The sequence below is a fragment of the Lathamus discolor genome, chromosome Z, assembly GCF_037157495.1.
Source record: "Lathamus discolor isolate bLatDis1 chromosome Z, bLatDis1.hap1, whole genome shotgun sequence".
Classification (NCBI taxonomy): domain Eukaryota; kingdom Metazoa; phylum Chordata; class Aves; order Psittaciformes; family Psittacidae; genus Lathamus; species Lathamus discolor.
This window is the reverse complement of record NC_088909.1, coordinates 61,623,932-61,636,986: the sequence shown is the minus strand read 5'-3', so window position 1 is coordinate 61,636,986 and position 13,055 is coordinate 61,623,932. Positions and strand designations below refer to the sequence as shown.

Below are 13,055 nucleotides of genomic sequence, written 5' to 3'. Positions count from 1 at the left end.
AACCCACTGAAAACAAAGAGCTCATCCCTCAGTCCCAGGCTGGCTACAGCTGGAGCACCCAAGCCTACATGGAGCCCATACCCTTGCCAAGGGTTAAGACCTCAGTCCGCTACACAGCAGGGGAAGCAGTTAGTTTGACCAGGGCTGTTACACTTGGTAGGCCACCAGCCTTCCTGCTTCTCAACAGGCAAGAGAAACAGCCAGCAGAGTGAGGAAGCTGTTTTCTTTACTACCAGACTTAGAGCTCCTCTCTTCATAAACATGACATTGAGAACCTGCAGAGTGTTACATACTTTTTTTTCCTCTGGGTCATGCCAGGAAGACAACACAAGCACAAAGCAGCAGCAGCAGCAGCCATCAGTCCACAGGTGCCCCAGATCTTTGACATGGCAAGAAAAAGTCCATACCTTAACTCACATTCTTATGAATAGAAAAGCAATCATGTGGTTAATCAGAATCCACTAAAATAAATTACATAATAATAGTAATAATTACATCATCACAATAATAGTGTCCTGCAGCCAGTGAAATACTTAGCTGCTGTGTACCAAAACCTCCCACTAGCAGGAAAGCAACACCACCCTGCAGGAATTATGGCAACAGGCGTTATATTCTGCCTCTCTTACATGCTCTCTAACCAACACACAGCCAGTGTGGACAAGTATTAATTACTTAACTGCTTCACCTTAGCTGCTTTGAGGAATGTGGCCTCTGTCTGGCAGAAGGGTCTGTGAAGTAGCAGCAGGGGACATGCAGTCTCAGATGGAAGAACTACCCTGGGTTGGTAGGTATTCATTGGCTTTCTCATGAAGCACATAGGAACTCATAAAACACGAGCAGCATCACAAAAATCACAGATAGGACAACGGTACAAATGGGCAAATCATAGTTGCATGCAGGTGTTGACAAAAACTTGGAATAAACAGACACAAGTCTGAACATATTACAATTATCTAGAAAGGATATAAGCTAAGACTTGCTGGACACAAGTGACAAACCTCCCTCCCATCTTTCCACAGAACCTTCTTCAACTGGTGTTTCAGATTCCTGAAAGTCTCCTAGTTGCACCATAAAAAGCAAAAATTCACAAGTTTCCAAGTTCCCATGTTTTGCAATTTTGTGTGATTGAATACCTTAATTTGGATGCATCAGAAAATACCAAAAGTATGGGAGGTCCTGAGAACATCAAACAGGACTGTAAAAGCTTACATCATGAGAGACAGCAACACCTATACCAAACCACATGTAGAAGGCAGGAATCACATAGCACCATCTATGCAATTAAGACCTACCCATCATTTTTAAAATATATACTCAAATATCTATGTCTTTTGTGGCCCCCAAAACAAACATGGTACAGCAGGATGTGATCTGAACAGTAAAGCACACCTGTGACATGAGTTCATTTGTACAAATCCAAACATTAGTATTTGGAAGCAGTAATTTCCTTTCTAAGTAAAAGGGCCACATAAGAGATGGGATTTCAGATCTGGAGAAGCTGTTTGCTTTGTTGTCTTCAGGAGATGACAATGTACCGTTTCACATGACACATGCTTTTAGAACATTCATAGTGACTTTATAATCAAAGAGATTCCCATACAAAAAAAGCAGTTATATGGATAATTAAAATCTACTACTGTCATGAAGCTGTTCAGTGGCCTACAAACATCCTTTAATAGCTGCACATACAGAGATCACAAGCATCACTTCCATAGAGCTTGCAAGAGAAAAGGGAATACTTACTTCCATGCAGTCTAACAGAGTTTAAAAAAAAAAGTACCAATCCTTTTATTCAGGATTGTTTGTGAAAAACAGCCTGACTGGCCCAGCTGTACCCTTAGCAAGCATTTATTCATCTGATGCACTGAGACAGATCACTGAAAGTCTTAGGCTAACAGCTCAGTCTCCTAATACCAATTGGGATGTATCCTTGGATTTCTTTCTATTTAAAAGATTTACTAAAATATGTAAGGTAAACACTGAAGGAAGAAGCTGGTCAGGAGTCTAACTCTGCCAACTGTGCTCCCGAAACCAAGAACCATCCTGTTTTTTTGCCAGGGGCAGTGAGACTGTTCGAACACACTGTTAAAGAAAGAAGCAACAGCGACCAAAACCCCATCAAGTGTCAGACCAAAACTGGCTGGTATTTTTACTGACATGTAGAATTCAGACAAAACCATTAAGCTTTCTAGTTTTGATCGTCAAGCACCAGCAACTTGGCATTAAAAGGAATTTGTGAGCAAAAGTGCCAAGTTCATACAGAGCTTGCAAAAACTCCTGAGAGTCATGTTTTTGGAGTGGTGGGGAGTGACCATGCAGAAGGGCTCCTGCTGGAGGCAGCCCTCAGCACACTCTGGATGGAGCAGGACTGAACTTGGCTTTTCAATGGTGCAGGTGAGAGTAACAAACTCATCAGCTCTTCGGGCATTTGTATTGTGTATTTAAATAGAGCCACCAATATGCTAGGCTTCTTGATTTATCACTTGTACCTCAAACACAAAATACAGCCTGACCCTCTTCAGAATACTTCTTGACTCAAAAGTATAGACAATAAAACCCTTCAAAGAAAAGCCTAATGACAGAGTACTGAATAAATAAAAATGCGAATTATTTAATACTACTCCATCACCAGTTGCAAAATAATGCCTTCTGTTCCTCTACACTTCAAAAGCTTCTCTAAAATAGAATACTCACTAGGAATGTGTAAACAAAGTAGGGAAAAAAGTGTCAGTATAAACAAAACAACTGCAGAATATGAAATCATTTCATATTTTGAACTTCTGTATTCAGCAAGCGTAACAGAGCAAAATGAAAAAAGCATATTTGAACCTTACATAAAATTAAAGAAATTGAACTCACGGTGCTTTGGTTTTATACCAATGCCAGTATATCAACAAACAAGCAAAGACTGCTCTGTAAATAATGTTCTTCCTGTAAGCTAAGTGTTTAGCAGGGAGCACTATTCAAAAGCAAACACTATTTTAGTAAGGTCCTCAATCAGAATAAGAAAAAAGAAAAAGGAAGAGAGAGAAAAAAAGAGAAGAGGAAGAGCAAGAAAGAAAGAGGAAGAAGGGAAAAAAAGGGGGGCAGTGAGGAGGAAACAAAATACAAATGGAGAAAAAAAACCCAACATACAGCAGTAGATGGGGAATGAGGCCAAAGTGCCTTTGCTGTGTGAGACCACCAGCGACTCTGGTCATCATCAGGTGCCACCTCCTGTGTGCTGGAGAAGATGGCTCATCTCTCAGGGGTGCAAAGGTGAAATAGTTGTTTTTAAACAAATGCATTTCTCATTGAAGAGCTTTCCACTCCAGCTGCAGTATCTTATTTTTTAAGTAGATTTACAATGGCTGACACAGGTCTGTGGCCTCTGGGGCCAAGATTGCCCCAGCTCACAAGTTGTCAGGGACATTTGTTCATGTACCAAGTGCTCTGATTCTTTCCAGTGGTCTGGAACCCTTTGAAGGGGATTTATAAGTCACCAAAAAAATGCTTCCCACAAATGCACATAAGCATTATTTGTGCTTAAGTTCCAGTGATCATAACATGTGCACCGACAGTCCTGTGCAGTCCAAATTTTTGTAAACACTGTAGACGAAACCAAAACTCAATTACACATGCTCCAAAGCACACTGTGGCAAGCAATCTTGTAGCAGGGCACAAAAGAACTTAAGATCTACTTGGTCTGTTGACATACTCTGTCTTACTCCCACCTGGTCTGAACTCAGTGTAGCATTACATGTAGGTTTTTCAACATCCACAAAAACATAAACAAATCAAGTACTTCATTTTGTACTTACAACTTAATCAGACCTTGGTGCACACACACGTACACGCATGCGCATGCACACACACACGTTTTCTTCTTTTTTAACACGAGAGTGCTTCTAGCGTATTCACGTTCTCAGGGCGACCAAGCTTAGCCTGACTGTTGGCTTTGGGAAGATCTGATGCTAGCCAGCCGTACATAATGGCCTCTTTGTCTGGCTGTCACATGAACAGCGTTGTATTACAATCACTGTCACTCTGGGTTTAAACTGCAAGGCATGCTTTCACACAAAACATTCACTTTGGGGGCCCTTTTTGGCAGAGCCCTGTGATCGAAACTCTTTCGCTCAGCAGTGCCGAAACTTTGGAAGTCAGGATTCAGAAGCTCTCACCCAAATAGACTGATTCTGAAATTTCTCTATAGACCACATGAAGAAAGGGGCAAGCAACATAATATAGTCACCATCTAAATCACTATGTAAGAATCAACAGCAAACTCAACTGTTGAACAACATGGTTAATAAAAAGTAGACTGCCATAGTATAAAGGGTCTGAATGAAGCTAATGGTAGTGAAAACATAGAAATAAGTTTGATTTAGTTCATCTTTGCTCTATGTGATGTCAGAAGGATACTAGCATGGTGATGGGATCCTCCTAAAGCCCATTTTAGGAGAAGACAAGCACAGCATCACAGCTGCAAATTCCTCTCTACTGTTCCACCAGCTAACAACCTCACTGTTCCCACCTCTGTCTACAGTGCAAGGGAGATGCACCCGGTAGCCCTGATCACTGGATGTGAATTATGACAGTCAAAACTGTATGTCAAAAAGAGATTGCAGTGTAGAGCTTCCTGAAGCACATGCTGGCTCCCCACAAGAGTATGAGCAGAGCCAGAGCTGGGGAGCAATCAGGCAGCTCCCACACCCCGGGCTGGCACAACTACAAGCTTCAGCATAACTGCAGAGTACAAGCACTGCCACATCCACTGTGAATTATGGATGAGGATCTCATCATGACTTTCCCTGAGCCCTGTGACAGCGGAGTATTTTGTTCCAAGTAGCAGCTGGGAACAGAAAAAATCCCACGTCAAAGTTGTCGACACCTGGAGCATTTTAATCCTGTACTTCAGAAAACTGTCTGCAAGATAAAAGTCAAAACATCTCCATAAGATAAAGATGAGCAACTTACCAGGTGGCAATATTATTATTTGCTATGTCAATCCTTTAAATTTATCAAGTAACCCAAAAAAGTCCTGAAAAGTAATAAAACAAGATTTCTACATAGGAGAAATTTCAAAAGATTCTGCACACACGCTGAATTCAAGACCCTGCACGGTCGTCTTTGTTTTCATTAGTGAAAAATATTCTCACAGAGCTAAGATCAAAATATGTTAAGAACAACATCCTCTCACCCTTACTGCCTCTCTGAATCATTTTCTGTTGCATGTATTTTTCTTGTACTGTTACTTATGGAACACAGCACTACTCACTTTGAAGAGAGCTTAAAGGATCTACCCTTGAAGGACATAAGCATGATGTGACAAGGTCGCATAGAATAATGCTTGCAAAGTACGGAAAACTTCACAAAGCAATGGTTTTTTTCTGAAAGAAATGGGTTTGTGCATGGAATAACTACCAGCCCACTTCTTGTTTTGTGTCCTGTCCATTTTTTGAGAGAAAATCCAACTGCAGTCCATCAAAGTAACATATCTTCTCTGCTTTAGTATTCCACCCTGCTATTACTCATAGATGTGCTGGTTGCCCAAAACACACATTATTACTCTCTTGATCAACTGTCTTTCTTGAGCAGCCCTGACTATCCCTCCTTCTCTATGTCCTGCACCAGTTTTGATCACACCCTTCCAGACCAGTACCATTTATGAGAGACACCACCAGGCTGGGCCAGGGCTTATGCCTGCATAACTTTACTCACACCACAAAACCCTCTGAACTTCTCTTGTCCAGCCTGACAAATCCACCTCATAGTCTAAAGCCCCGACTTCTCTGAGCCTCTCCGTGCCTTTCATGGTCTCTTCCCATGCCCAGCATTTCTTGAACTTATCAAGATGTTGACCTCTTCTTCAGCAAGGCCATGGCACCAGCCCTCACTGGTAATACACCAGCACTTCAGAGAAGCAGTTCTACATTGCCTCCTATTTGAAGACTCTCCCCTGAAAAAAAACTATTATTAATCCCTTTAAGTATTTTAATTTCCATATTTTTGATGAATAATGATGACTCTGCTTGACAGCTGTTTCAACTAGTTTACTGTCCTTCCTTGCTTCTTATTGACTTTTGTCTTAAATTTTAGGTTGTAACAGGCAAGATTATTTTTGCTATTGTTCTGTGCTGTTGTACAGTCACTCCTGTGTCTGGAGTGGTGGGACAGTAAAGCCATACAACCTACAGCTGTCAGTGCTAGTGTTTCTATTTTAAACATGGCACATTAATATGAAGTCTTTGTATTCAAGTTTCCTTGCAGGAGTTAACTTGCATCTTTGAGTGTTCAACAAAAATAATTTTTTGGGCTTAGAAGAGTGTTCTTGTACAGCAACAGAAAAAAGATTTAATTTCTTCACTAAGGTCACACAATAAGTCAATGTCAAAGGTAAAATAATGCTTTTCGCTTCCTAATTTATATTCTTTCATTGTCTTGCACATCAAAAGAGGTCAGAATTAGCACCTCATTGATGACTATTGGCTACTTTATCTGACAATCAGATACAAAACAGAGATAACAGAGATGTCTACAATTTAGTATAAACCTAATGTGTACATCCAAAGGCATGAACTACGAATCCTTACACAAGCAAAACATCAATTAAAGACCAGACAGTTTGAATAAGTTAATTAACAAGAATGCTGACACAATCAATAAAGCTTTTCTAGTAAAGCAAATCCCTCCCCAGAATACTCTTCCTGGTTTTCTGACAGATGGCTTTAGATGATACATATCTTTTTTATAAGAAAAAACATTTGGAATATTCTCCTCATAGATTAAAGAATAATGCAGTTATACCCAAGTTCTTGATATGCTGATTCTAGCACATTTCAAATCTTTAAAGCAGAATATGAGTGCCAATTACTGTCAAACGCATCTCTTGATATTAAAAATTAGGGTCAAATTCCATTGCTGATAGCGAGTTGGTAACATAACTACTATAGAGTGAAATCTGATGCCACTGGCATCAATCATCAACAAGGACACCACTTAATGGGAATAACGATATAAGAACTTTGACTCTAATTTCACTACTCCATTCTACCACCAAAGAAAGGCTTACAATGGGTTTTTACTTCTCTACACTGTCTTGTATTTAAAAAATTAATATACTGGATCACATCCAGGTTACAGTATTCTCTATGGAATAATCAACATATCTTTGTTTTGACTAAGATTGTTGTATATATGCAAAGAATCTGTTTATGTTTTCTCTTCCTCAAAACCCCGAATGAGAAGAAGTGAAAATACCTAGACAAGTAAAAGGTATGTAGAAACACATTACAAATCTTCTGCCAACTAATCTGAATATAAATTCAAGGGATCCTCACCAGCTGCAGCCAAAAGCCCACTCCAAATTCTGTTAGATGTTCATCAAACTTAAGTATGTTAATCCATGGTTCCTGTGGTCTTTGCATAGATGAGTTAACTGCTTTTATTAAACTGCATTTGCCTACCTAGGTGTATGCCCCCAGACAGCAGAATACACCCTTTCATGGAAAACAAGGTTATGAGAATCATCAAAGGACTGCTCACTAGGTCAAAATCTTCTGTTCACCTGCAGGGCAGGAACAGCTCATTTAACACTGTTAACCTCTGGACAAGTCCACCTGTGAGGACACAACCCCACACCTCCAGCTGCATTGTGTTGGCATTAGCTATGCATGTTTGAACTAGAGCAGCTAAACGGTAAAATTCAGGGTAAATGAAGGGCTAAAGCATCAAGTTATTGAGGCAAAGGAAATACAGGTTATGCCTACTGGGGGTGTCCATGGGGAGTTGAAACTGGCACGCAGAGCCCCACCCCTGGAGAATAGCACAGACTCCAGACCTTTTCACCACCTGGTATTCGAAATAGGGTAACTCTGATACATGATTTCCAAGGAAATTAAATAGATACCACCAGTTTACTCCACACGGGCCACTGAGCAGCCAGCAGCTGAGAATTTTTTTGCAAGATATGGATTGCAGTCACTGACATGCAGAAAATTCATTGTCAGTCCTGTGAATGGCTTCTGTTCTAGCAGAGACTTTTAACATTTCAGACCTAAAACTGCACCATCTTAAGAAGCCAAACACAAAGCCATGCCTTCTCCACAGCACATTAACTATAAATACTAACATGATGCAATTGATCCACCTCTTGTGGGAGTGATACCATTTAAATTTGATTGTCTGACAAGGCTGTGTGGCGATTACAATTGGCTATGTAAGAAAAATTAAATTAAGTTTACTATATAAGGTCCTACATTCTGATGCTATGCAGGTGATGACTTGCATGAGCAAACAAGTAGAAATGTGAGCCTAAATTACGTTGTTTATCCAGCTTATTAAAAACCTGCAGCACACCTGCCTGGCTGACCTTTCTGTCTTGAGACAGGAAATAAAAGTAGGCTTCTTAATACAGTTTCACTTCCAGAGCCACTGAGTAGCAATTGATACAGATAATTTGGCCACCCAAGCTGTTATTTTCCTAAATTCTGTCTCCAGCTCAGACAGTTGGATGCCCCCCTCCACTTCAAGAAGAACACACATACCTAATTACGTATGCTTTCCTCATGGTATTGTGTTATTGGGCACAAATGGCATTTAGGGGTGTTGACACGGAAACTGAAGCCAGCTTTCAGCTTCAGTCTCACATCAGACATGCTGCTCAGTCAAGGCATCTAAGGCTTTTCACCGTAGGTCTGTAGCTTATCTGCTGGGAAACTCTCCAGACTTGGCTTTTCTTTTTCTTCCAAGTAGCTGGATAAAACCATTTTTCCTAAATAGAGTCATTATGTTAATCTGCTTTCCAAACTGCTGCTGCCAAAGCTCAGTTACAAACCTGAGGAAGTATGCCATGGAACATCTTCAGTACTGACAGCATTGGTCCAAACTGAGGTTTTAAACTTGCTCTATAACCAAAAGTTGGTACTTGAGAAAAACTTCAGAGATGTGATTCTGTGAAATACATGTCTGCTTGGACTGCATCTGATTTCTCAATGACTGGCAGCAACATTTAGGTAATTTGTAAGACTACCAAAAAGCCTGCATTACTAGCTCATTCTAGCAAAAGCAGCTGCCTATTTTTCCTAATTGATTTGTGCCTACATTTCCAGATCAAGCCTTCTTCTTGGCTGGAACACAAAATAGGAAATATTTACACTGCTATAACTGTCGCCAAAAGAAAATCTGTACAGGACACCACACAACTGAGAATTTCTCTAGGCAGCTTCTGCTGAAGGACATAATGCTGGAACAAAGTCAAGTTATGTAACAGATGTGCATTTTCACGTGCAAGTCACACTTATTTACATACATATACAAACATCCCTCTGTATCAGTATCTGTGCTATATCCAGTCTCTGTTTAGAACTGTCAAAAACTTTCCATGAAAACGAACGGCAGCCTTTAAAAAAAGATCTTTCTGCAGCAATACGGGAAAGCCTGAACTGACTCGTCCTGGGAAACGGCGGCGATGCGGTTTGGGGAGAGCGGGATGAGCCTGGCCGGAGCCCGCTCGCCCACCAGCCTCTACACGGAGGGAAACACGCACGGGCGCCCGGATGCTCTGGAAAGCCGGCGGTACCGAGTTACAGGACGAGGGGGCCGGCATCGCACCTCTGCCCCGAGGCCACCTTTGCCCAAGGCAAAGCCCCCGCCCAGCCCAGCTCCGTTTCGGGAGCAATGCCGCCCTTGCCGCCGCTCTGCTCCGCGGCATCCAGGCACCGCGGTATTCTGACACCTCGGCACCCCGACCCTGCACCTGCGGAGAGTGGAGCGATGGGACGGGGTGGGATGGAATGGGATGGGATGGGATGGGATAGGATTGGGTGGGACAGAAATGTCCGTACCTACCTGTCCCGCGGGCGCCCTCCCCGTCCGACCCAGCTCCGAGAGTCCCTCCGTCGCTGCGCCGAGCGAGGGGCGATGAGTGCAGCGGGACCGGCGGGGTGCAGTTCCTCCTCCTTCTCCTCCTCCTTCTCCTTCTCCTCCCCCCAGCCCGGCGCGGCCCGACCCGCCCCCGACTCCGGCCCCGGCCCCGCCGTCGCAGCGGATGGGGAGTGGCGGCTCGCAGCCACGACGGCCAGACAACTTCACCACTTACACGCTTTGTGGGGGCGCTCCCCAGGGCGGCTGTTGCCTTCACCTCCTTCTCCCGAGGCTCTCCACGCACCCCAAAAATAGCCTTCCCCCCAGTCACTTGTAGGCAAAGTGAAAGCTACGCAGGAGCCTCAGAGGTTACTTCGTTCATCCCAGAGAAGGATGGGCTCCCACCCAGCTCTGACCGAAGAATAGCATAGTCAAAGCTCCTTAGGTCCCGAGAGCAGGAGACCGAGATCCAAAGAAAAACAAATATCACGTGCTCCCCTCCGGTACTGCTTCAGAAAGGATGGAAATCGTTTATTTCGCACTTACATATATATTTTTCGTGTTAAAGTAGAGGTGCAGGTTAATATTCCCCTAATATTTCAGGTCAGTCAGACCGGTGAGCCTGTTTCGTGACTGAAGTTGCAGCATGGAGCAGGGGAAGGAGAATGTTCTGTGAAAGCAACTGCTACTTGTCTCCTTACAGAAAAGAGAGACCAGAAGAGACCAATAAATGGCGCATTGTGTGTATCCCTCGTGAGACAGCCTTTGCACGATAAACAAATGTTAGTATGTTTAAAACAAGAAAAGCTATCACAAATAATAAGGACAGCAGCTAATCTACTAAATTATCTTTTCAAGGGGGAATCAGCCCTGCATAACGGGTTAAGTATTATTTTGCCTATACATCTATTTTTGCTCTTTCTTACAATGGTTGTGCCATTACAGCATCTTCTTTACAGAACAGTGTGTAGGGTCTATTGTTTATTGGAGCTGCTACCTCAGGCGGGGAGTGAAAACAGTGTGCAGGGTGCGCAGGGTGGGTTGTGGGGAGCCGGGTCCGGAGCTGAGTCCGATATGCGGGAAAGCAGAGACACCTGCTGTTAATAGAAGCGTTGTGGGGCTGAGGAACTTCTTCAAGAGCAGTACTGCAGCTACACAGCTGTAATAGCGGTAATACTGCCTGTAGATAATATCTTCCTTTCACAAAAAAAAAAAAAAAAAGAGACAACCATTTTTTTTATTATTTTTTTTTTTGGCAGGTGTAAATAATGTGTGTATCTAATCTGTGTATCTAACCTTATAAGGAATAATGGCAGTTTTGCTCTGATCTTAAGCCTAAATGTTTAAAAACCACTAAGAAATAGCTCTAAGATTGCAAATAAAAAAAAAAGGGGGGGGGGGAATATCTAGTTGATTCAAATTAAGTGTTCTAATTACAGACAGATTTTTTAAGGCAATCCAGAACGAAATGGTAATTGTCTGCACAAGGAGCTGATCTATACAACTGAAGACCACCAGTGGCACTTGTATGCTTGCTGATTAAATTTGGTTAACTTTAGTATCCTTCTTGGGAGCATGTATCTGTTCACTCCTTCTCAATGTGTGTGCCTTCAGAGTTACTAGCATGTTGAAACACTGTTTGGAGAAACATGTTTCTCCAAAGCTTGTAATTTATTGCAATCACGGTTCCTCCAGTTTTAATGTCAAAGATACATTCATTCTGAGATCCCAAATTAACTTCATATCAAATGAAGAAAATTGAAGATGAGCAAAAAAGTTATGTTCATATCAAATGAAGTTATGCCAATTGTGTGTTACTCCTTTTTGACATCTCTGGCAACTTGAACAACATCCTCCCCGTTTCCTTTCATCATTTTTTCATCTGTAATGTATGCATATAAATGCGTAAGAGTAAGATAATATATATCTATTTCTCTCTCTTTTTTTTTTTTTTTTTTTTCCCTGAGAATGGCATTCTTTTGTAATTTTCATTAAGGGAAGTTCTGGAAGAATAAGGAACTCTGTTACAAGAATATGGCCCTAAGTGTTCACTTGAGGAAAATGTAGGACACTTGTAATGGAAATACACGTACTAGGTAGAAAACAAACAAACTTCTCAGCAAATGATGCAAAGAGAAAATGCTGTGCCAATTTCCTGAATCACCCTTGATAAGAATCATAGAATCATAGAACAGTTAGGGTTGGAAAAGACCTTAAGATCATCTAGTTACAACCCCCCTGCCATGGGCAGGGACACCTCACATTAAACCATCCCTCCCAAGGCTCTGTCCAACCTGGCCTTGAACATCGACAGGGATGGAGCATTCACAACTTCCTTGGGCAACCCATTCCAGTGCCTCACCACACTAACAGTAAAGAATTTCTTCATTATACCCAATCTAAACTTCCACTGTTTAACTTTTAATCCATTACCCCTTGTCCTCTCATTACAGTCCCTAATGAAGAGTCCCTCTCCAGCATCCCTATAGCCCCCCTTCAGATACTGGAAGGCTGCTATGAGGTCTCCACGCAGCCTTCTCTTCTCCAGGCTGAACAGCCCCAACTTTCTCAGCCTGTCTTCGCACGGGAGGTGCTCCAGTCCCCTGATCATCCTCGTGGCCCTCCTCTGGACTTGTTCCAACAGTTCCATGTCCTTTTTATGTTGAGGACACCAGAACTGCACACAATACTCCAGGTAAGGTCTCATGAGAGCAGAGTAGAGGGGCAGGATCACCTCTTTCGACCTGCTGGTCACGCTCCTTTTGATGCAGCCCAGGATACGGTTGGCTTTCTGGGCTGCAAGCACACACTGAAGCCGGCTCATGTTCATTTTCTCATCAACCAGCACTGCCAAGTCCTTCTCCGCAGGGCCGCTCTGAATCTCTTCTCTGCCCAGCCTGTAGCTGTGCCTGGGATTGCTCCAACCAAGGTGTAGGACCTTGCACTTGTCATGGTTGAACTTCATAAGGTTGGCATCAGCCCACCTCACAAGCATGTCAAGGTCCCTCTGGATGGCATCCCTTCCCTCCAGCGTATCAACCAAACCACACAGCTTGATGTCATCGGCAAACTTGCTGAGGGCGCGCTCAATCCCAATGTCCATGTCAGCGACAAAGATGTTGAACAAGACCGGTCCCAACACCGATCCCTCAGGGACACCACTCGTTACTGGTCTCCAGCCAGGCATTGAGCCATTGATCACAACTCTGTGT

The 13,055-nt window shown here is 42.7% G+C and overlaps 1 protein-coding gene across 1 annotated transcript in view; it reads right to left on the bottom strand.

Moving 5' to 3' along the window:
- MEGF10 (multiple EGF like domains 10) overlaps positions 1 to 9,904 on the bottom strand; it is a 100,099-nt gene extending 90,195 nt beyond the window's left edge. The window contains exon 1 of the mRNA XM_065662586.1: positions 9,829 to 9,904. The gene's annotated coding sequence lies outside the window, so the exon portion shown is untranslated. The remainder of the gene's footprint in view (positions 1 to 9,828) is intronic.
- Between the last annotated feature and the right edge of the window lie 3,151 nt (positions 9,905 to 13,055).